This window comes from Anas platyrhynchos, chromosome 4 (assembly GCF_047663525.1).
Source record: "Anas platyrhynchos isolate ZD024472 breed Pekin duck chromosome 4, IASCAAS_PekinDuck_T2T, whole genome shotgun sequence".
Classification (NCBI taxonomy): domain Eukaryota; kingdom Metazoa; phylum Chordata; class Aves; order Anseriformes; family Anatidae; genus Anas; species Anas platyrhynchos.
Window position 1 is genome coordinate 6,393,144 of NC_092590.1, and position 24,841 is coordinate 6,417,984.

General features: G+C 43.2%; 1 protein-coding gene across 2 annotated transcripts in view; it reads right to left on the minus strand.

Annotated features, from left to right (window-relative positions):
* The window catches only part of ANK2 (ankyrin 2), a 332,755-nt gene that overhangs the window by 228,311 nt on the left and 79,603 nt on the right, over positions 1-24,841 (minus strand). The window lies entirely within an intron of this gene.

The window sequence follows — 24,841 nt, forward strand, 5'->3', positions numbered from 1 at the left end:
AACACCATCCTCACCTCTTCTTTGTCGTGTTTGTTTCTGAACACCACCACAGCACTGCAGGAAACCAAGTGCACAGCGTGACAGCACCCACAGACCAAAACCTGGCGAAGCGCCTTGTGACACACGTCAGATCCCCACCAGATCCTTCTAATATGGGGTCAGGCACTGCACAGTAAGCAATTTTTAACCCCAGGCTGCAACCACATACCTGCGTACCCCTCAGCATCTTATAGAAGGGATATCCTGTCTTCAGCCCATACCTATCAACCCACAGAGCCAGTGCAGTATCCCCAGCGAGTAATCTACGATGGGGCAGTTCCCATAAACAAGGGTCTGCACGATCAGATCAATTAGTGCGTGGAAACGCTAATTAGGCTGGTTACGTTGTTCTAAGGCCCACATTCATTCCAGCTAAGTCTAGGTAGCTAGGTGAGGTGCCTTAACCCACCCAAAACTTAGATTTTGGTGAACAAGTGTTCAGACTAACAACATACAATTAACCCCCTCTGTACAACTCTGATGAAGGATTTCATCCTTGCTTCAATTTGCTTTACAGAACCAACAAGAAACTTTGCACCGAAAGTGGGAGGCAACTCCCACAAAGTTCTTCAGCAATGCGCTGGCCCAAGCCCTGCCAGAAGCTTGTTGTTGCACATTAGGGGTAACAGCAGCAGTATTAAATGAATCCCGTTAATCTGGTAAGTGCAGTCAGTTGGAAAGGCTTCCTTGCTGAGCTTCATTTGGGCGCTTTCCAGACACAGGACCCTTGCTCCCATTCCCCTTTGGTCCAAGCCAAAGCAGAATGCCGTCTGTGGGGCTGCTGGCAGATGACACCAGCCTGCACCCAGCTCCATGGCACCACACGGGGAGCGCTGCTGCTGCCACCGCTGCCACCCTACAACTCCCTCGGGAACGCCCATGCTGCCATGCCCTCACAGGCGACGCCTTTTTCTACCACAGAAGCCGCATATTCCTAGCAGAAAATTATTTTTTTTCCACAATGCTTCCTTATGACAGCATTCCCAGGTACTTCCACAATTAAAAATAATAATAATAATAATAGATCTGGCCTTATTGGGATTATTAAATCAACAACAGCAGACATTAAATTTAAGATGTCTAAAATCCCACCATTAAAGCAACCACAAAAATTAGAAAATTCTAGGTAAATGATGACTTCTCTCTGTACCTTGATCTTGCTTCAAATTCTGCATCTTTGCTAGCTATGCAATCTATACTTCCCCACATGCACACTCCCCCCCAAAAAAAATTGTCAGCAAGTCAGTACACTTCCATATTTCACATTTCCACGCCCCACATTTTGGAAACTGAAGGTTTGGGGGGTGTCTTTTAAGTGCATTTGAATACATGATTGGAGGGACTACAAAAAACATGCTTCTGTGTTTAGCACCATATATATATATACATATAAACAACTCTAAATACCATGTGCAGTAAGTACTCTGTATATATTGAACAGTCTGTCATGGATGGATCATCTGGGATTTTATTGACTTGCCACCACAGGGGGGTTACTTTCAGCTGAACCATCAGCTCCCACTTGTCCCATGCTGATAAGAGAAGAACAAAAGAACAACTCAGAGGTGGGTAGAAAAAAAAAAAAAAATCTATGGTTTACCAGCAAACCAAACTGTAATAGAAACGAGATAAAGTTTGCATTGATTTAATTATACCAGAAAGTTCGGGCAAATTATGTTTTAAATTATTTTTGTTATGAAATTAAGTAACACATCAATGAACTAAGCATTTTTTTGCACTGTTGTATAATTATTCCCTATTTGTATCCTCCTCAACAAACACAGCACAAACAGAATCAGTAGTAGAGATACAAAAGTGCAAGCAAGAAAAAACAGAGATTAAGGAACAAAAATCTACTCTGGTTCAACAGATTGTCAAATTATTCCTTTTTAATTTCACAGGCACTCTTTGTCTGTTTGTTTGTTTTCCCCTATAGTTTCTCTGTGTCAAAATTCTGAGCAAGATCCTGGCTCTAGTAAAGACAAGGGCAATTCCATTGTTGGCTTCACCCAAACCAGCCGACCACTGCTTTTTAAACATGAAACTCCCTCCCAGTAACACCATGACCATGCTTATCCGATGGCTTTTAATATACAGAATATGATTTAGAGACCACAGGAAATTCCTATTGTTTTGTTTAAAGTAAAGTGGATGCAACCTCACTTCTTTAAGCAATTCTTAATGCTCCTTGGTAAAAAAGAATTCACTACCTAACAGAGACCAAAGGGTTGGAACAAGGAAAACATCTTGCAAACAGGTCAACTCATACCAATTTTATTTTCCTGAGTCTACCTTTCAGTCATCAGCATGGAAACAAAACTACAATAGGCTGCCAGTGGTTGAACCACGTAGTTGTTGATGACTGATGACATTTCCCAAACTGTACCACCAAAATCCCTCAACTGCCCAAGCCTGACTGAGGACACAGCAACAGGCAGCACAAGAGGAAAAGCTGAGTTGCTAGCCCAAACTATAACTCACAAAAATACCTCAATTGTTTTCGTATACCTTAGCAATAATAAAAATAAATGAATTGATTAATAAATAAGGCACAGAGATCAAAGAGGTGGGACAGTGTTTCTAGTAATTCTGACTGCATCTCCTAATAAGCACATTCCTCCAGCCAGTGGAGGTTTCAGTGTTGACATGTGCCATACTTTTCCATTAATCTATTAAGCTGCATTGAAAAAATACTGGAATGTTTCACACTTTGCATCTAAAAATGTGTGACAAAGCCACCTTTCTTTAATCTGAATTAATGTTACACAGCTATCATTGACCCGGTAACGAACCTTTTCAGGCTAGTAAGTCATAGTCTCAGAGCCAAGAAATACAAAGCCATCTTCCAAGAAATACATCGGCTGTACACTTCCATTCTGTTAATACATCATGCTTGAAAAACAAAACAAAACCCAAGCTGCCTTTCTTTCGCTCCTTGCTTTGCTGTTCAGCACCAGCAGCCGTGGACAGCAGCAGGAATTAAAAATGGGTAGTACAGCAGAGGGTCCTTCAAAAGAAGAATATTTCCAAATTGTGAAAAATACAGATTTGAGTTTGATATACTATCAACAACTTGCATATGTAAAGAAAAAATGTGCATGCATTTATATACTGTGGTATTTTTTTGTTTGTTTATTTTTTTAAATCACTTTTTTGGCTCTCTATTCCTTGTTCCTCTATCCTCTAGAAATAAATGTCATTCCATGGAAGTAGCAAGGAACTATCAACATTTAAGATTTTTTTAATGGGATTCTCAACAGCCTTTAAACATTGATGAAAGTCAAATCGACAGTGCTGAATAAATCTGAGACTACCTATTCAAATACTCATTAAAAAGTAATGCAGTATGCACATTGGACATCGTACCCGCTTTTACTTTTTTGCTAGAGACGGAGTGCATTATTGATGTCAAACCACCAAACTGACTAGACAAAGTAATTGTCCAAAGAGAGAATTAACTTTAAAACAATTGGTTATTTTAATGAAACACCAACTTTGTCATTCAAATGCCTCCTATTTGCTGGCGTTATACAATATCTGTAGCATTAACTGCACTATAATTGTCAGACAAGTTTTGCAGAGATATAATTGGCCTCGTGGTCTGAAAAGATCCACACAACATGTACATGGCAGAATTTCACGTACAACTGATGGTCAAAACACGGGCGTACAAACATTAGATTGGGGCAAATACATTTCTCTCAGCACTTGCAGCATGCTGTAGATCAAACAAATTAAAATCTATGAACCGAATGCACCATTTTCTGCCCAGTGGGAGCTGCAAATTGATCGTTTGCATTATCCGTCCATCTGGTAGTTACAATTGGGAGTATGTGACCTCACATAACACCTCTGCTTAGAAGACATCAAACTTAGGCAAGAGAAAAGGCTCTTAAGCACCTTGCAATTGCCATGCTGGTCACATGCGGCATGGCGATTGCTATAGTAACCAGACACCTACCAGGGACACTTCCTAGCTAGAGGCGTTCCTCTCCGATGCCTTGAATTTTTATTCTTTGGATTATGTTTTATTTGGGGCTAACGGACTTGAGCTTTGTGTTCATCTGGGAAGGGAAAGATGACTAGAAGCGAGGTCTGAAACCAGGTTTAGTGTAAGAAAATTAGAACAAAAACATTTGTGTCATGGCAACTACAGAATACAGTATCTTTATCATTCCACGGGCATGAACTGCAAGAGAAACACACTGTGTATTTTTCAACAGCACATAGCAGAAGTGTTTTTTCTTGCCAGGTACACGAACATGCCTCAAAAATTGAAGTTATTATAGCTATGCTGGTAATTATGATCACGTACAACCTTCTTTTGCAAGGTGCTCTCTTCATTTGTCTCATGAAATATTCCAGCCAAACCTCCACCTCTTAGATTTCAGTTCTCTATTCTGACTCTCTCAAGATCACCCTTACGGCAAACATCCATCTGAGAGAGTTCAGCTATTAAATATATTGTATTCACATACTTTGGATCAAAAAGCACAAGAAGTGTAACAGGAGGGAGAACGAGGGGAGAGAAACTGGGATGAAATCTGGGAACGGCACAGGCAGAACAGAGAAATTATACATGACATTGAGAGGCAGAAATGGACAGAAGACTCAGTGCTTCCTAAAGCCTACTGTTCTCCAAAACTGGCAACAAGAGTCATAACCTACACTCAGAAAACCCTGTCAAACTCTGCAGACAAGCTGTGTAGCAGTAGCTTCTTGCTCTGTGTATGAGCAGCTATTATTAGTAAAAAGTGACAGATGGCTGTCTACTGATCCAGAAGTAAGGAAAAGTAAATAGCAGTGGTGCTCGTATGGCCTTAATTCTACCTGTGTTCGTGCACTGTACAGTCTGGTCGTGTCATCGCATGGCTGTTGTTTGACTAGAACCACCTGGTTCAGTTGAGGCTTGGACGGATACACCAAGGGATCGATACGAGGCACAAACCGAAGGTACTCATTACCTAAAATGCAGTTTTTGAGAAAAATTGATAGACATGTTCTAGAGCGCCGCAGAACTGGGAACAGGATGGTGGCTTCTCAGCCAGAGCAACTGAACCTTACACCAGATTACATTTTCACGCTGCTTCTCCTGTCCCTGACACCGTACTTACAAGAGAGGTGTTTAAAAGAAGCTGTTCACTCTAAGGGTTCTCCCATTTTCCAAATGCTTATCCGAGGTCTTGTGAGCTTGTTTCAAGACAAGGGTTAAAAACCCTTAGCAACAATCAAAGCCAAGAGGACGTTTTATGGCTGGAATCAATGAGATGGAATATGCTTCCTCTGAAAAACAAAGCCCCATTTTCCTGAACTAAAGATTCAAACGCAGTCAGAACTTTCAAGTGTCATTTTTATCTTTCTTTCAGCGATCCCATCTATTAAATTGGAATAATTGCGTCTCTTCATTTAAAAGAAATATAATGAAAAATATTTTTCAATACTCTGGATATTGCTTTGATGAGCAATATAGATGAGCCCCCAAGGGAATAATAAATCTGCCTTCAAAGTGGGGTTCAAATAACATGCTGTAAGTAAGGCCTTGGGGCCACAGACTGAACAACGAGGCGGAAACAAGATATTGAATAGCTGCTCATTAAACGGGTGTCGTCTACTCTGTGCACTGAATATGACAGGAGTTGGTGGAAAATGCATTGTGGGGCTGGGTAATTGAAGACTGTATCGTGACACATCCACATGACGAGACCAAACAAAGGTTGCAAAAGCATCATCTAGATTTGTACTCTCAGTAAGTCCCCTCTCTCAGTGTTGTTTGTACATATAAGGTATATAAAAATTAGTAAGCGCTCAAACGCAATACAGGATCAGGGATTGAGGCATTCTGATTTGACAGTGCCATTTTCAGTGCTCTCAGATCTTAGGTGTTCAGCTTTTACTCGATGATTTCAAATCCAGCATTAGTAACTTGCTCAAAACAGGAAAGGGACAGCAAAAAAAAAAAAAATCATACGGAAAATGTTAATTAACTAAAAATACATAAATTCTACATACATAAACTCTACACACAAAATGAAGAACTGTGGGCTCTTCTGACTTAATACTCGCACTGACACCAGCTCCTTTGGCTTTAATTAATGACTTCTAGAGCAAATTCCTGGCACCCCAGGAGCTTGCCAACTGTCCCCAACGCTGCAGTACCTAGTTGTTAATCCACATCCAGCAGCCCCAGCAAACAGCACACCGTCACAGGGATAGCACTGACTGCATCCTATTATAAACTGGTTCTGTGAACACAAGAGAGAATTATTAGCATAGGACACAATAGCAGTGAGAATCCACCCACGGGCAAAGGAAGTGACTCAGATGCACGAGCCAGCTAGTTACAGTGCGGAGCTCCACGCAGCACGTAGATGTGCTGCTCACGAAGTTGACTACTTACAAATTTTTACTCCTCTTGTGAGACATTGTTTTCAGTGACTATTATTCCTAGGGATAGGCTGCCTTGACAGATTCCTACAAAGTGCTCCTTAACCATAGCAGAGTCCTGTTTCCCTGGGACCAGGGGTAAGGAGATAATACTGTGTAAACAGGACCGAAGGCCCCTGAGTACTCGTGGCTTGAGCCCTGCTCCGAGCTGCAATTCCAGAGACTGACTACTGTACGAGAAAATCCCCATGCTTCCTCAACCAAAGCACCCACTGAATCACAAAACGCTGCAACCTCGAGCAATGGCTTTACCCTAAAATCTTCCCTGCCTATACCAGCCTACAGCAGAATCCTCCTGCACCCCATTTTTCCCTGCCACAATGTTCCATTTCCAAGTGTTTTCAGTCAAATATCTAGGACAGCTTCTTGCCTCGAGTAGAAAAACACTCCTTCCAACTTGCAGCGAAAAATTGCACGCGTATATATTTAGCAACAAAAACTGGAGTAACATTTAACAAAGATTTTATTCTTTCCATACTGTATGAGAACACTTCAACATGTCAATCTGACATTCCTCTACCAAAAATTCATCTCTTTAGAAAATATTCTCTTTGGAACTCTACCAGTATCTACTCAATGCAGTAAAAAAAAAATAAAAACATTAAAAAAAATCAGAAGTATTTCCTATGGTGACCCACAGTTACTGTACTAAGTAAAAGAAAATTTTAAGAACCACTTTTTTGATTATATTAAAAGAACCACATATATTATCAACTGTAATTTACAAATTGTTGTTCTCTGGGTTTCAGATGTGAAATTTGTCCTCACTTTTGCTCTTGGGATCAAGACTGAGAACAGGCTGGGACACAGGCCCCAAAGGCAGCAGCAGTGGTTTGCTGCTGCAGCAAGCAGCCACAGCCAGTGCCACGGGAGCCCGTGTTATCCACCATCAAATAAAAGACCCCACACCAGCCCCAGACGCTGCTCGGAACTACAGAACAGAGCCTCAGATGGTCCTCATACAGCTCTGTCCACAACCAAGTATCCAACAATACCGTGATGCATTTCATCACATGTAAGTGCTTTTTTGTATCATGATCATCTTGAAATGTGTGCTGGAGTGGTGTTAATTGTAAAACAAACTTATACAATAGCCTGTAAGCTTGCACGTCCTGCAAATTGAAGTGTAAAAGAGTGAAATATCACTCCAACATACTTTTTAAATATTTCTTGCTTAAAGATGATTAAGTCAAAATTCTCAAATATGCAAGAAACCAATGCTGGTCATTCCTAAAGAAAATGGACACTTACTAAACTCATTTGTTAATCTCAGTCTTGCCATTTGTGTCATAAAATGCAGTCACAGGCCTTGTGAGTTGCAGTGGATAGGCAGGACTTGGCCCATGGTATGTAATAACATGCAAATAAATAGCATTTAATAATGAATGATGAGTCTTAAGTAAAAACATCACGTTTAACGACAGAATGTACTTCCCAATAGAGAGCTCAGTCTTGGAAACAAACTGGAAGAGATCGTCTTTTAGAACTGGCACTTCCCCTGAAGATGCTGCCGGTACGCTGCATGCAGCAGCCCTGCGCGCTGATTCAGCTTAAGGAGCTAGCTCTTCTCTCACAATGTGGCAATTAACACTCCCACAGTGAGTAACGGGATGAATCATTTCAGCACTAGCAAAAAAAAAAATCAAGGAAAATGGCCCCACTATACGTTCTTGTTACCATCATACTGTCAAAGGCCCAAATACACTTGATCTTAGAATAAATTTTCTGTTTAGAGTATCTTAAGCCAAAGCATATAAAGAAATGAATGCATTTATTTTTAACTCCTCTCCCTGTCTCAGTAGGGAAGCTCTGGCAAGGACGAGCAATGCATGGCCAGGGGCCAAGCCGTGGGACAGCCACTTTGGGAGCGGGGATGTCCAAAGCCACTGCTCAAGGCAGCCAGAGAGAACTTTCACGGCATCATCCTCAATGTAAGGCTCACCCCAAAAATGGTCTTGGCATGACTGTCGCCCACACAAATACTCAAGGCAGACATACCATGGTAAACCTAATGCAGGATATCAGATTGCCTTGGCAATGAGGAGTTGTTTTTCTTGCCTGAAAACAGGCACAGATTCCAGAGGGAGTTTAGGTTGCCCCGCATCACACAAGGAGCTCAGGTCAGGTTTGGAAAGAGCAGAAATGCAGTGCTGGAGAAGGGCTAATCTGACAGAGCCTGGAAGACAAAGGCCATCATGCAGATGTGAGCACAGTCTAATAATAAGCCTGCCCAGAAGGAAAGTCCAAAATATTCATGGTCAGAGACCATGGCCTTGGGAAATGGAGAAGAGCACAAAAACAGAGTTGACTCTTAGATGATAGACTCCAAGAGCTCTTCAGAAATGACTGGTGGTGTCGTAGAAACCCTTTTGCTCCACACCAATAAAACCCATTTGGAAAAAATGTTACCAGCACATTCTTCCCCACTCTTACGTTAACAAAACTTTGATGTCTTATTTCAATCCGTACCTGAACCCACCCTTCATCCTAAAAAAGCAAATATCCCAGAGAGACTAGCTAAACCTCTGCTGAAATCTGCACTAGTTCTGAACAGGAAGGAGACATCCTTCACCTATTTTTGTGCATCCTATTCTGGGTTATCTCCATCCAAAATCATTTGCTTAACACATTTATGAATAGCTTTTGGTTAAGATATTAAAAACAAAACAAAACAAAAAACAGCATTTTGGGTAATATACGCTATTCACCAAAAGTATTTGTTTTGATGGTTGACATTTAGGTCAAAAAATACACCCACATCTTGTGAGGTACAGTACTTTGCTTTAAAGATGACCTTGAGATACTAACTATTTTGCTGCCCTCTTGCTGGCATTTGACTGGCGAGTTGTGACACGCCAAAAAATCTCACATGGAAGGTCAATAAAAGTGGAGTTTGTGTTTTGAAGCCTGGGAAGGAATGAGACCACCTGAAGTGCTTACAGAATGGGGACAGCTCTGCTGCAGCCACAAGGACCTCTGGTGCACTTAACCTTGGCAGGAGAGCATCGAAGACACTGGTGTCAGTCCAAGCACAACAAGAAACTTCTACTGGTGCAAAGGAAACATGAAACAAAAAGGAAGAAAAACTGAAAGCAGATAAAACAAAACCCAGTTCTACCCCCATATGTAACTGATAAACCACAATGAAGCTAACAAAATGAGTTGAACCAAACCTTGAGGTGACACCAGCAAACCATAAAGACATCTCGTCTTCAAACAATGGGCTACAAGGGAGGTGCTTGCTTGCAGAGCAGAAACAAGCACACGCATTAGGAGACTAAAATCCTGAAATACACAACTAAAGGAAGGTACAACAGGTGGCAAATATATTTGAATTATAATATTAAAGAGCAACTTCCACTGAAAAAAGCAATATAAATTTAGTATATTGCATTTTTGTGATCAATATTAATTAATAAAGGATTCTTTTCCTGTTGCACTGAAGTCAGGATTCTTAATGAAATTAGAAAGAATATAAAATGTCTTTACCATTTGTTTCCTAGAAAACCAGCTACAATAGCAAAGAATTTGGAAATTCAACCCAATTTAAACATTAGAGCTCACATGACAGTTCAGAAAATAACCATGGCAAATTTTCATTTTGGAAACATATGCAGAACTTCCACTTGCAGAATAATCAGAAAAGACACAGAAAACATTTTATGCAAAATAAAGAAATGGATGTCTTATCCTGCAAAGACAAAAATATTTCCTGTTGCCAGTAAAAATACTCATAAAATTTGGAATGTGAAACAACAGCTGGGAACTGTTAGCTACAGGAGAAACAATCTGGTTTGTGGTTATTTTGCAAATCGGTGCACATAGTGGCAACCATAGGTTTTCATTTCCTTTGTGATAAGCCTTTCATAGCAACAAAACTTGGCAGTATTTCTTTTTGACGTACTCTGAAAGCTAATATGAATTCCATAAATTCATCACATTTGAACGGTCTAAAACACGCTCGAAAGCACAGCAGCCACCACGATGTGGAGACCACCATGCTATGGACGGAAAGCATCCTTATTGGCACGACAGCATAGGAAAGCATCGAGGTAGTACTAATCCTGTCCCACTGCTGCAGTGCTCACTCAGGACCTCACCGTGCTTACTGGGTGAATCAGGTTCATCAGTTGTTTCCAGCAGCAAGTCAGAACGAGTTTCCTTGGGATAAATGTCTCACCGCAGCAGAACTGAATCCTATCTTCACTCTTTGCTTAAAACCCATTCTTGGTTTGCACTACACAAACTGAGGATCAAAACCCAGTACAAGAAAAAATTTAAAGGTTAATTTCAAACAGATTTTGTTTCAGCAGAAAAGTTTTCAATATTTTTTGCTTGATAAGTTTCTTTTTTATTCCTTCCGTGCAGTCTTCATAATGTTAGAAAACACTGTGCTTTGATAACATTCGAGAAACACAGTGAGCACATTTTGCAACTATTTCTTAGTTTCATTCAACCATTTGCACTATTGTCATTGACGTGAAACTCAGATAACATATTTAAATTAAATAAAGGCTATAACTGGTGAAAAGCAAGGTCTCATTTCTCAATAGAGAATTCGAATTATTGCATTTTTTAAAACATAAACCAGTCTGAATTTTAAGCCACACTGCTGTAACACTCCAGTTTTACATTAACACCAACAGGCAAAACCCAATCATCTAACACATTGCTCACTACGCGAGAGTAGAAGTGTTCACTTTATAAAGTGATTATCTAAATAGAAAGTTCATTTCAGGGCATGACAACATAAAATAGTACCTTATTGAAGGCTTTTTTTTTTTTTTTTTAAAGCATCCCTATGACTGAGCATAACCTGCTGACTGGATCACAGATGAAGGCAGCCCCTGCATTTTTCACACGTGTGAATGATTTTGTAAGTGATATCATGCCAGCAAAGTCAAGGGATGGTGTTCAATCTAAGAGGAAACTTAAGTCCTTCATTAAGAACACCTTAAGGAGGATGATTAAATATGGGTTAAAAATACTACCTTTGCATACTTCTGTCTCATCTGTTCGTTTAAGCACCTTACTGTACAGTTGTTTAACCCCATTAAAGACCAAGATAGCACTGATTCTACCACAGGCCTGAAAATGCTGGCAAGTCGGTTCTGCCAGGGTCAGCCCCACACTAGGACAGGGCTCCTTCCCTCTGGAGGATGCTCTTTCTCTCCTGTTGTTCTCTCCAATCAATAGCATGCTCCAGAACATAAACCAGACGCGTCTCCCCACCCACTACAGCAAAGGTCAGGCTGATCTCAGGACTGGCATTTGTGGGAAGGCTGGAACTGGAGATTTAGAAATTCAGGAGCTGTAGGAAGTCATGGAAGAAAGCACATTTTCAGCAGGCACTGCTGAGCACGGAGGGGAAAAACTGAGCTGTGCTCAGGCTAGACGTGCCTACATTTCACACCGGTGTGCAGAGACAGGGAGGCAAACCAAGACCCTTGCTGCCCCACCATCTTTTCCGGAGCTGCACGGATTTGGAAGCTCAGCCTCCAGAAAGCAGCAGGCAGCTAGAGGCAAACAAATCTGCCCGTCAGCAAAAGGGGGCACAGAGGTGGCCCTAGGGGTTCTTGTGGGAACGCACGAGCCAGCACAACACTCTCTGCCAAGAAGTAGGAGCACTGCCTTAATATTTCTTTCCCAAAACACAGCATCCTGTTGCTCACTGCAACTCTTCCCAAGAACTATCAGTTAAAGTGCTTTGACTTTTGCTTAATTCCTCCTGTCCTACATACTACTTCTTTCCCTGTCCTTTTCTTCCCCCTATAAACTCCTACCTTCTTCCTCTTGTCCCTTCTTCTTGCGTTTCAACTTGGCGAATCCCCCTTTAGCTAAATTGGACCCAAATATACATATTTATATATATGTGTGTAAAAATAACATGCTGCAACTGTTTACCAGCCCTCCTGCAGCGTGTCTGTCCTAGTCCTTCTGTTGCCCTGCGTGTGAATCATCCATTTAGGCTGCAAGCTTTGGGAAGAGGGCTGCCCGTTGTTCCAAACTCGTGCGGCGCCTGGCACACACAGCTCCATTCTGACGACTCAGAGCAACCCCATCAATGCGTTTGTTTTCTGGATTGTTGGATGCTTGCTTTGTATGCTTTTGCTTCTCTGGTTTATCCTGGGGTTAATCCTGCCACGTGTTACTCTGATTTCTGGCAGGTGTAAGAACTCCCACGCAGAATTGCACCTTTTTCACCAGAAAAAAGCCTTTTTTTTTTTTTTAATTCAAAAAGATACATTTGTATGAGTTTAATTACAACCAATAGTGACGGCGATGCAAGGCAGGCCCTGGTGCTCCGAGCCGTGACCCACACGGGTTCTGCACCTCCAACACCACCATCATCGGGGTCAGGAGCGGACCAGCAGCTCCACGTGCAGCTTGTGAGCAGGACTGAGCCCTGCCACACAGGGAACAGCGAAGATCGAAACCCAAACACTAGCAAGAGGACAGCACAAGGAAAGAATGGCATGTTCCCGGACACCACAGGGCGGCCCGAGCCCTGCCTCCACTGACAAAAGCCCCTTTTCATTAGGGGATAGAAAAAAAATCCCCTTTTATTCTTTATAGCCTTTGAAGGGCTTACATCACTGCTTCTTCAATTTCAGGATTTTAGGGAAAACAAGCTTTCAGCTGGGCTGGTCAGATGACTGTAACTAAGGGTTCCTGGGAGCATTTAAGCCGCACACTTGCCTCATTAATTGACGGGTAGGGGACCTTCTAATAATGACGCCTCTAATGAGAAAACAAAACCACAGCAAAACCCCTCCCTGCTCCTGCAGTATTAATGTCACACTGAACCTGGGCATCTCTCCACCAAACAAATCACTCTACCTTTTATTTTCCCCCTAATTAGACCCAGGGCTTCCAAGGGAAACCACAATGAGCCTTATATATTGTAGAGAAAATATTTTAATGCTACCGGTTCATCATGTACAGAAAAATACAATTTCATTATCAAGCGTGTCCAGCAGATGCCTTGAACGCGAAGACAGGAAGGATTTGTGAATACTAACAGAGGCACAGTAGCAGAATTCATAAGGGAAAATAGGTAGTCACAGCAGCCCTTTTTTCATACCAATTTAAAATATATATATTTCCCCCAGAAAAACTCCATACACATCCCTGAGATTCCTTCTTCTACTTCCCCCAGCTTTGGGAGCCCCGCACCACCCAGCAAGCAGACAGCCTGAAGCACACAAGCACGCACCTGACGGCGGGCAGGGAAATCCTCTATGGTGGATGCTGAGGAAGCTCCAGATTAATACAAATATTTGGGCTATTATTTGGTTACAAACAAGCAAGCTGTGCAAGTGATTGTATAGCTGAAATCTTTAAGCTAGACTCTTCCTACGAGCCCTTCAACCTTTGTTTTATGACTTCCACAGACAGGTCTTCTAAGCTAAAAATACTCGGAGCAAATGTTTTCCCTCCTGCTCCACCAACACATGAGGATTCAGTCTCCTTCGGGGGCTTAAACTCACCTTCCTGTTTAACCATGGACCTGGCACGTAGCAGAGGAGAAATGAGGGCAGGAATTCAGCTGGCTGTGGATAACATTTAGGGATTGCTCCCAATTGTAGAAGCTGGCACTAACTTCTGAAGAACAAGCAAGCCAAATGCACTTGGGACAATCTGAGGAATAGCCTGAGGCTGCGAGGAAGACAGCAAGGGAACAGAGCAGAAATTCTTACATTTCTTCATCGGGTTTTTCTGCTATTATGCTCAATTCTCTACCTGGTAATGAAACAGATAAAACAGTTCTTTCAAACCATTTTTTGCTATATAAATAGCTGGATCTGTCAATATAAGAAAAATAGCCAAGGACAGGAATAGAAGAAAGCCTGAAGGCACATGAAATCTCATTGCAAATAATGCACAGCTGTCTCTCAGACAAGATGTTTTATTATAACACTTCCTATGTCATTCTCTGCCTCTCAATCCTAGAGTGCTAACTATATGTGTCAATTAAAAACCACCACCTCGGTAGAAGGGTGCTTTTCTTTTCCCTGAAACACAGGGCGCAGAAGCTCTTTGCACTTGCACAACAGAATGAAACCAAGTCCGTGTCATTACTTCGCTTACTCAGTGCCTCAGTCTCTCATCGAGCCTGGACAGCAGCTGTCATCTGTCACCTGTAAGTAAACTCATTTCATGAAAGGCTGTCCTACAGCAAGAAGCCAGCCCACGGTTAATCCTTGTCTTCACCTGCACATTTCTGGAAAGTGCCTGCAAGCAGATCCCTACCAAACACCACGGTATCCTGAACTGAAATTTGTTATAGAGCTTCCAACATCAGCCACCGTAACCCCTGAACTGCTTCTGCAGGCTCAGCGAGTGCCAGTTCTTCGTAGCTGACACAAGACAACAGAGTGACTTGCATCAAAATGGAGAGCCAGCATAGAAAGATCTCACCACAAGTCAACGTGCAACTCTGTGCTTCGCCCCCAGTTTTCTGCAGTTGAGGTGATGACAAGGTGCTGCGTACAGACCTGACCCCCCGGAGCTGGCAGACCACAGCCTGTCAGAAGGGTGGCTACCTCCAGCGGGTTGAGAGCACCAACACAGTACGAAAATCAGCCCTCACAAATGACAAACCAGAGATGTGTCTGCAGCCTCTCATTTGGAGCACACACCAGTACATTCAAGGAGAAATTGAAGGAGTCAGAGACCAGACTTACACACTGGGCTTCCATCAACCCCATCCTCGTCTACAATTTGAAAAGGGTATTTCTGAAGATAAATATTTGGAAAATGAACATTTCTACTTCTGAATGAGGCAGAAATAGAGATGCTCTTGTTACATACATAGGTGTGCTTGAAGGGTTCACTTCGAGGTTTTCTGTTTAGAAGCCTTTTTGCTTTGCATTGTTTTTTTTGTTTGTTTTTTTCTTTAGAAAATCCTAATCTGTAGAAACAAAAAAAATATTTCCAAATTGTTAATGACTGAGTTTAAACACCAAGTTTATAGCTATCTGAACACCGCTATCAGCACAGAACATGCTAAACTTAACAGCTTAAAATGTGTATTGTTCATTTTTCATATAGAATATACATGCTTATGTATATTATGCAGATAAGGTTAAATTTAGATGAAGAGTCCAAATCAGACTCCAACCAACATATTTTCATCAAGTAGAGCATGTCTGTTATGTTGTTTTGTTAAATTTTTGAAGCAATTTTCTGCCACTTCATGACCACAACAAAGGATAATAGGTCAGAATTTCTCAGGTAACGCAAATTGTAAGTTTTGACCCAGCTAGAAGTGTTTTTTCAAAGCGATGAAGGCCTTTACTGCTGATCAGAGCAGAGCTGCAGCTGGATGCTCAGAGCTTTGCTCAATGTGTGGGTGTGTGAGTGTTACAGATCCACATAAAGGAGTGTTTACTTTAACGTGATGTATAACACAAGCTAAGCCAATTGTTGTGGATGAACCTGACACCCCAAAAAGACCTTTTTTCTGTAGGCATACCCACCCACCCACAAAGCTAAAGGCACCTGAGGATCACTTCTGTGTCCACACATGTCTGAGGTGTCTGAGGGATTAAATCACATCAAAAGCAGTTAACTGAGCCAAGCAGTAATATTCAAGTAGAAATCACATCACTTTGTAGTTTGTGTTTATTTGCATTGTTATCCCCACCAGTGACCACAGCCCAAATCTTTCAATGTTATACTAATAAAGGAAACTGGGAAAAAAATGGTTTGAAGGAATTTGCAATTAGAAAGAAGCCTTGGTTCCAAACCCAGCCTTGCTTCACCTCACTGCTTAGAACGAAAACGTAAGCAAAAATAGCAACGGAGAGCATGAAGCAATCTGACCGCTCATATGGTTGAACCAGGCGACCTGTCCCCTTACGCCGTGTCTGACCTAATGCAGATGCCTTCTTCGCTTCTGTATGAGACTTCTTGGCAAATAGGGAACAGGGATCCTCAAGGCCCTAACAAAAGGTTTGTTTTGCATTAGGAAATGTGGATCTTCTTCCTGATGGCGCTACGCAGGCAGACAGCAGCGCTCGTGAATCCCGACGGCTGGCAGGGAATTTTTCCATCCTGACACCAGGGTTGCCGTAGTGCTCCTGGCTGACAGGATGTTCTTAGCAGCCGGCCCCAAAATCGACCCCAAAATCGGAGATGGCCAGACCCACCACCAGGGTTGCAGGGGCCCCTCTGCAGGCAGGGGGGCCTCTGCCATCTGAAAGGCAACATGCCTTGGGGTAACACGGGAGTGCAGAGAGAAACCGTGGCTTTGGGGCACTGCACAGCGAACAATAAGCTTGTGTCTGGCTTTCCCAGAGGTATCTTGGAGAGTCAGGACCCTAAACCTGCCCTGGGTGTTATACCACCCAGCAATGAAGCAGCTAAGCAGTAACTTCGTGAAATTCCTAGTGGTTAGCACAGTGGTTTCTTTCACACCGAACTGTTAAAGCTTGAACTACGCAAGCTACATTAACAAGCATGCTTTCAGGCAGCTGAAGATAAGCCAGGATCTAGGCAAACCACAACACCACTGCTACTTTTGGGGTTTTGGCGGCTCCCTTCAGCTCTAGATGCTGTCAGCGGCCGTGTGCTGCTGTTGCTACTTATGTCTGGGCTTCTCTTCACTGCTTGCTAGGTGCAATGGTGGCAAAAAGCAGTAACCAGACCCAAAACAACATCTCCATTTTCAGGCTGACTCAGTTTATGGCTGAGTGATTCACAACACTTCACTCAAGTGATGCTTTATAGACTGCATCTGGGAATGCAAATGGGAATAGCAGAGAGTAACACTCCGTAGAGGGGGGAGGATAGGGTGGCCACTGCTTGCAGAGCAGTTTGGACTCACCGTGCCCCACAAACCTGGCTGTGCAGCCATTCATTGCTATTAGCTAGTACCTTACTGACACGGCAGGGACTTGGACACTGCTGACGGAGTGCTGGCCACCAGAGCCTGATAACAACTGCTCTTTTCTGGACAAGTGTTCACCAAATATATCACTTACAAGACCTGTAAGGAGAAAAATCTGCGTCTGCTACGGCAGCTCAAGGCAAACAATACATTACGAATTATAAACCCCAGGAAAGTCGACCTTCGAGGAGGTCTCTCAAAAGGTCAATAAAAAGTTTGCAGAACGCAAGCAAACAAGCAGAAAATACCACCTACCTGTGCTTTCGGAGATAAAAGAGACCAAGAACTGAAATACAGAAGGCCTTCTTGGCATTATTTTCAAAAGCCAAAGAATAGCAGTTTTCAAGACAGTATGGTCAGGGTGTCATATCAGAGCCTTCTCTATTGCTACAGCAATCGCAAGCTTCGGCCACCATCAGGGCCCAAACGCGTTGGACCCCGATGTTCTGCACTGCGAGTGCAGAAGTGAGGACTGGATTGGGAACCCCGGTGTCACTTGACAAGACAGATCCTGGCAGATTTCCAGTTCTTCTGCCAGAACCTCTGAATGTTCCCTGCTGTAACGAAAAGCACCTCCAGCTAAACATCAGGAAATTTGCAGTGACCCCCAAAAAATGTAGCAGGAGAATAATAAGGGCTAGGCAAATAGCTGGATCTTGACCCCATACCAATGGATGCTAAAGGGAACTTTCAGCAGCTACTGAGAAACACACTAGCTTGAACTCAATGTACATAAATAAAAGCAAGATTAGGTCTGACATTTCAGCTCTGCTACTTTTTATCAAGTGGAAATTAAGCAGAATCCTCCCAGATGCTCAGCTAATACGCCGATGATTTGACAAATATCAGCCAGTCCTTTACTTTTCCATTTCCTGCATATTTCTGTTCAGATAGATCCTGGGAAGATGCAAGACTTGGTGTTGCAAAGCACCCAGCTAGATTGTGTTTACTTGGACAGATTTTGTGGTTTCTTTCAAGTATGCTAAATATAGCTGATTATTTTTCTTCCTAGCCTCGAAAGGGAAAATCACAGCTGACACAGATTTCATCTCAGCGGTCGCCTGTGAGCGCTGGTTGCGGATCTCCTCCCCCGGCAGCACAAGCAGCACGCTCCTGCCTTGCAGGTGTTCTGCCCATCCGCTGGACCACTACCCTGCTTCGTCCCCTACTCCAAAATTAAGTGCTGTTAGCAAACGGGAAATGCTAGAAATAGCAACTTTCAGGTCAGCTACAAATGTACTGTACATGCAGTTTAACCCAGAAATAAAGAAGAGATCCCACAGAGCACATGGAATTGACGTTGGGCTTAATGTATGCTCAGCCTCGAATCAAAGCAAACTCTGCATACATTGCAGCATCTGATTTATACCCCAAGAAATGCCAGCTGACAGCCTTCACAGTTATGTCACTTTGATGGTGCTGAGCCAGAGCCATCATGTTGGGAACCCTTACACAATTTATTCCAGTAATTTTCATTCTGAATAGGTGAAAACAGACATTTTAAAGATCCCATTTTAAACGCAGCAATTTTTTCTTTTTTTTTCTTTTTTTAACCACTTTAAGTGTTTTTAATAAAAAATGCTGAAGATGCCACCATCTACCCAGTACAATTTGCCCCCCTGACTATCAGCAATCTCCTTCAAAATCTCTATTCTTCAAGGTGAGAAGATGTTAAAAGCTCCCCATTAGCGGTGACGGTGCGTTACACAAAGCTGCTTACGCCACACTGAGAGAAACGGTGCTAAAAGAACATAACGCCTGCAAATCCAACAGCTCAAGTGGTAGGGCTGTTAGATTCGCCAAATTTAGGTTTGCTTTGTGTGTTCTCGTGCTGTGGTAGCCCGACGCTCTCCGTCCCCACTCCATCAGCACCCAGTGGCAGTTCGGGGAGCGAGGCTGTTGCACCTCCGTACAGAGCAGAACCTGGCCCCTCACTCCTGACAATATTGACAACGCACGAAGGCTTCTTCTCAATAGAAAAACCCACTGCAGAATCACCCGTGAGGCTCCTGAGAATTTCCAGAAGGAAATTCGGAGCTCATTAGCGTGACTCCTCGTGCTATTTGGAAACACGCAGCTCTGAAGCACTTACTGGTAAGCACTCTGGTGGATTCCACAAATCATTAGCACCACAGCAGGAAATTTCGCTCTTTTTCACGCATCGCAACCGATGTGCTGATTGTGTACAGCGACTCCAAAACATCTGCAAATATCTGAGTTGCAAGAGGTCAGTGGAAATAAACTGTGTTGGAAATGCAGTTGTTATAATGATGCAAATTGCACACAGCGCTAAACACAAACGAGCCATGGCAACCAGCTCCCAGGCACACACTCCAGCCTCGTTTCTCTGCTATCAATCGGAAATAACTGAATCTCCAGCCAGACTCGAGATTCATTAAAATTAATTATTGCTGTGGTTCAAGTAAAGGAAATTTAAACTCTGATCTCTGAAAAAGCAGGGGGAATTTGGTCCCAGGTAAAAGGAGCCATAGAGCCTCGGAGTAATTCAGGCTGGAAGAGAGATCTGCACGTCCTCTACCCACCGTGCAGACCAGGTCCAATTTGATGAGGATGGTCAGGACTGGATCCAGTTGATTTCTGAACACCTCCGAGGACGGAGATGCCACAGCCTCTCCGGGCAGACCTTTCCAATGCTTGACCACTCTCATGGTAAACAATTTTCTTCCTACATGCAATCAGAAATTGCTGTGATGCAGCCTGTGTTGCCGTTTGCCCTAGACATATTGCTGTGCACCTCCAGCGACAGTCTGGGTCCTGTCTCTCCTCCATTAAGTACCCGAAGGCAGCCAGAAATAAGGAGCAGTGATTGCTGCTTTTTTTGGTTTTCCTAAAACTAAGGTCTTTTAAATATCTTGCTATGTGAACAACAAAGACAACCCCCAAGAAAAAAAAATGCCCAAAGCCCAGAAATAAAGAACTGATCGGTTAGCACTGCACTCTGCTAGGAAAGGGTCAGGAGGAGGGATATCAGGGCACTGCTGCACTCAGATCTGGCTCACTGGAGAGATTTAAATCACAGCTTACTTGCCAGCAGGTGGCCAAGTCACTTCAGATTCTTTTCAACTAGATTTTCCTACTAACTTGAATCGAGTGCTATGCTAAAAAAAATAATCAATGCATGGCACAAGTTAATTAGCTATGAAAAGCTTGCGGTAACTCTATAATAGCTATTTTGGCCTAAGTTCACAAAGGAAAAGGTTATTCTAACCTACATTTGTTGTCACTTACGGACAGAAGGCAAGGATGCTCCTGATGCAATTTAAGGCTGAATACGTGCACAGCCTACATAACCACTGCTGGGGGAAAGAAGGAGAAAAAAATCAAGCTGGAAACGTGTTAACACCAAAGGTGCTCACAGCTGAAACAATGCAGCAAGAGAGATGGCTGCTGCTGCATTTACCTTGATAGGCTGCTGAGATGGGGCAGGGACAGGTGCTGGCTCCATGGCAAAACACTTTGTTCATGCAGAAAAAGGGAAGAACTTTGGTAAGTTAGCAAGGGAAGATGCTCTGCACCTTCAGCACCACACAGCTGAGCCTTGCTGCACATGCAAGAACAGATTACAGAGCCACTGCGCTTTCTTACAGGCTCCAACTCCACTTGTTAACGCTGACAAACACAGCCAATTAAGTGTGGTCACTAAATGAACTTTCCCTGGGCACTCAGCTTGACTACTTCACGCCCTGTGCGAACAAGTGCTCGGCAGGCCTGCCTTCAACATCACTGTGCTGAAAGGGAAGGGGGGGCAGATGAAGTGCTTCTAGAATTTCACTTTGCTGCCTAATTCTGAGACCACGTTTAAGCTCGGTTGTGCAAGCCCGCACAGCTTTCTGCTTTTATCTTTGAAGGCCCATTTGCAAGTTTAGCTGCATCTGTTATTAGTAAGGAGAGAGACAGATTTAGATTTTTAAGCCTTATTCCCTACAACCATAAACTGTAAGCTGTAATAAAAGAGACTATAGAGTTTGTTTGGATTTCTGCACAGACACGTATTTGAAAAATATTTTTAAACTGGGCAGAAGCCTGATATTTATTTTTCTGGGAGGTGTGTGCTTGTTAAAAGACAGTAAACAACTTACAGACTGGATCTGTTGGAGCAAACACGGGACAGCAGTGTCAGCCTGCAGTGCTTTAGCTGAGAAAAAAAGAAAAATCCCAATCCCACAGTGCCTGAATGTTCAGAATGTACTTGGAGAATGAAGAGGTGAAGTGAAGAGAGAGGATTCTCTCCAGGTTTTTTGCTTTTTCTGTACATACTTTTGAAGATGTCAGTTTTCCAGTAATTGTTACACCTTGAGCTCTAACCCAAAGTAAATAAACAAATATACAAATCCAGAAAGAGGATTGTAAATACCCTTTTGGGATATGTCCTAGACACGTGAAAAAGACTAAAATGCTATCCATATTTAGCCAAGTTCTTCTGAATGTGCCCTGATCACAAACGTGAGGTAAAATGACTGAAACCAAGAGAAAACCTGGAAAGCTCCTGATATTTAGCGCTGTTCTCGGGACTCGGCTCATGAAGTGAGCAGGATGCGATGGAGTTACACTCACGGGGCAGCCCCAAAGCAGGGTGGCACCACCCTAGGGCGCTGGGGCACCCGTCCTGCCAACCTTGTGCTGCCTCTCGCCCTCACTGTGCAGCCAGGAGGCACCAACACCCTGAGCTGTGAACCTGGTGCCAGAGGGAGAGGAGCGTCGGCGGCAGGACCAGGGGGAAAGCAGCGAGCAGGAAGACTTGCTGGAAGAGCAAGGAAAACCTGGCAGTGGAGATAAAAGCAAAGTTGGATGGTTACAGAGCAACAGGGACCAGTGCAGCCTAATCGTGAACTGAGAGATGCTGCAGTAACGATGCAGGCAGCACGCTGCGGATGGCAGCTGCGCTCCTGTTAGACTGTATCTAAAAACACAAGCGGCTCATCACTTCACCCATCTTCTTAAATCTTCCCACTATTAAGAAAATGCATTAGAGGGAACATAAGTGGATTGCCTTTAGTTTTCTTTCCATGGAAAATCCCTCCGAGCAAGCAAAAGCCGCATAAATGCTGTGCTATAAAATATTTCGTAACGAGAACATTTAATGGCAGCATTATTACTGCCAGGGCTTTAACTCACACGGCCTGAAAATCTATCGGCACCTAAAACCTAGTGATGGAGTTGTTGTTTTTTCATACCAGGCAGCTGTTTCTGATCATCTTAATTGGTTACTGTTCTCAATGCCATATTTAGGGAAATTAGGCAATAAATTATAGAGCTCATCACGTGCCCACGTGAATCACAGACATCATAGTGCCGTACATAGGAAAATGCCTCCTGTTCTACTCGGAAAGTAAATAGAAAGAAAAAAAAAACAAAACCTGTCAGGAAGCCAGTGAATCTTGATGTTTTTTAACACTGGTGCCTCATTTTACCCAGTGCCAGGTGAGAGGCCAGGAGCAGCACAGCCATGGGGACGGGGACTGGGAGGCCCTGGGCCTCCTGTCCTGGCCCTTCGGGACACGATGGCTCCTGGGGCTGTGTTCAACTGCTGAGCCAGAGGCACTGCTAAATTTCCACCACCTGGAGCTCTGGGGCCTGCTTACACTACTGCTCTGAATGACTAACGACTGAAATTGCTTACTTGTAGGTATAAACTGTGGTTAAGGGTACTGTAGTCCTGCCACTTCCAGAAAAGCTCCTCTCTCCCCTCCCTATGCCCTAACACAGTGGCTCTTTTAAGGAGCTATCCCGAAAAAGGACATTTGGGAAGTACACATCACCCTGCTTTCCCGTTCCCCAGCTTCCTGCTCACTTTAATTTCTCTTCAGACACTGAGAAGTCTTATTGAAAATACAGCTAAATGGGTGATACACTATATTTGGGTTTGGTTCGCATTGACCCAACTCTGGGTCAAAAGAGTCCTTCAGAAAATGTTCATTTCCCTTGGAGTGACATCTACACTGCAACGGGGACCTGCTGGTGGTTTCTATGATGCCAGTTGACATTAACGATAGGCCTTTCATTTGTGATGTTTTCTTTCCAATGAGTTGCTGCAGGAAACGCAGTGAGGAAAGAGCTGTTAAAAGACAGGACAACATTTTGCTATAGCAGTAACACGTAGTCAGTCCTACGGAGGAAGCAGAAATTGCCCAGCACACACTTCCATCTTTTCAAACAGAACTGATCCTTAGCAATGTAGGGTGTCAGAAAATGACTCTTTTTGTTACACATAAGCAATCTGAAGAGTGACCCAGCTGCACTTTGCCTAATACCTGTCAGCTAAAACCCTACCAAATGCTGTTAGTATGTTATGTACTGCCACAATGAAATTGGCATTGCTTCAGAGAAGTAGGTCGAGGACAATTTACCTTCTTGTAATTAAGCTACTCAAGTAGTAAACAACCTTCATGTAAAACTTTTAACTCCGGATGTTAGTGACTATTAGGAACAACGTTACTGCAGCCAGACTCCTAAGAGCTCATGTCAATTTAACGTGGAAATTTCCTTCAAAGTCTAGGATGCCAAGACGCTCTGAAATCAGAAGCTGAGATCACCAAATCAACTAATGTGCCAGGAAGATACATGTTATGAACACAGCAGATCTTTAATGTTCTCAGCGTTGTTATCCACTGATGGCTTTATGGCCCTACGCCATAATCAGTACCAATTGGTTCATCTTTAGGTTAAGACAGCTTTTCAGAGAGACTCTTGTCAGTGTAACTCAGCTGAGCAGCATCTTTTGATTCAAGCAGCCTCTTAAAAATCCAATAAGAGAGTCTAGGTTCTAGATGGCAAAATAAGTAGAAAAACCTACACAAGCCTAGCCCAGTTCCAGGAAATGCTTCACTGACACCAGGAACACTCATTAATTCTGACAAAAAAACTAGTCAAAATTAATTGCTTATTCCAACTTGCATCAAAGCATTGCCCAAACTGGTGATGCTGCAGAATGCTACAAGCTTTAGCACAGCCCTAAAAAGACAGCTGAGTGCAATTTTTACTCATACTAAAAAGAGACACTAAGATATGGATAAAACCAGATGCTCAGAAACGGACTAAACACATGGATTCAAACCACTTACCCCTCAGTTTCAGGGAACCCCATCCTGCTGCTTTTCTTTGGCCACTGAGTGCCTCAGTTAGAGTGACTGGCTTTCCACTGACGCCACCAGCAGCATGTGCTGAAAGCAGCAAAACGTCACGTGAACAGCAGGCACATTTAAGGGATGAATTCTCTCACCACACTCATGATGTGGATCCTCACAGAACGAAGGCGCCAGCATGCTCTGCTGGTGACCTGCCCACGCAGGGCAGTTAGGAGCCAAACCTGCTGCTTCCAGGTCACACTTGGTGGCTGCAGTGGCGTGCCAGAGCTACCTGGTGACCCAGAGAAGCATCCTGGGTGCAATGTGGAACGCAACCTGATAGGGCAGAGAGGAGGTAAATCACAAATATGATGCTATG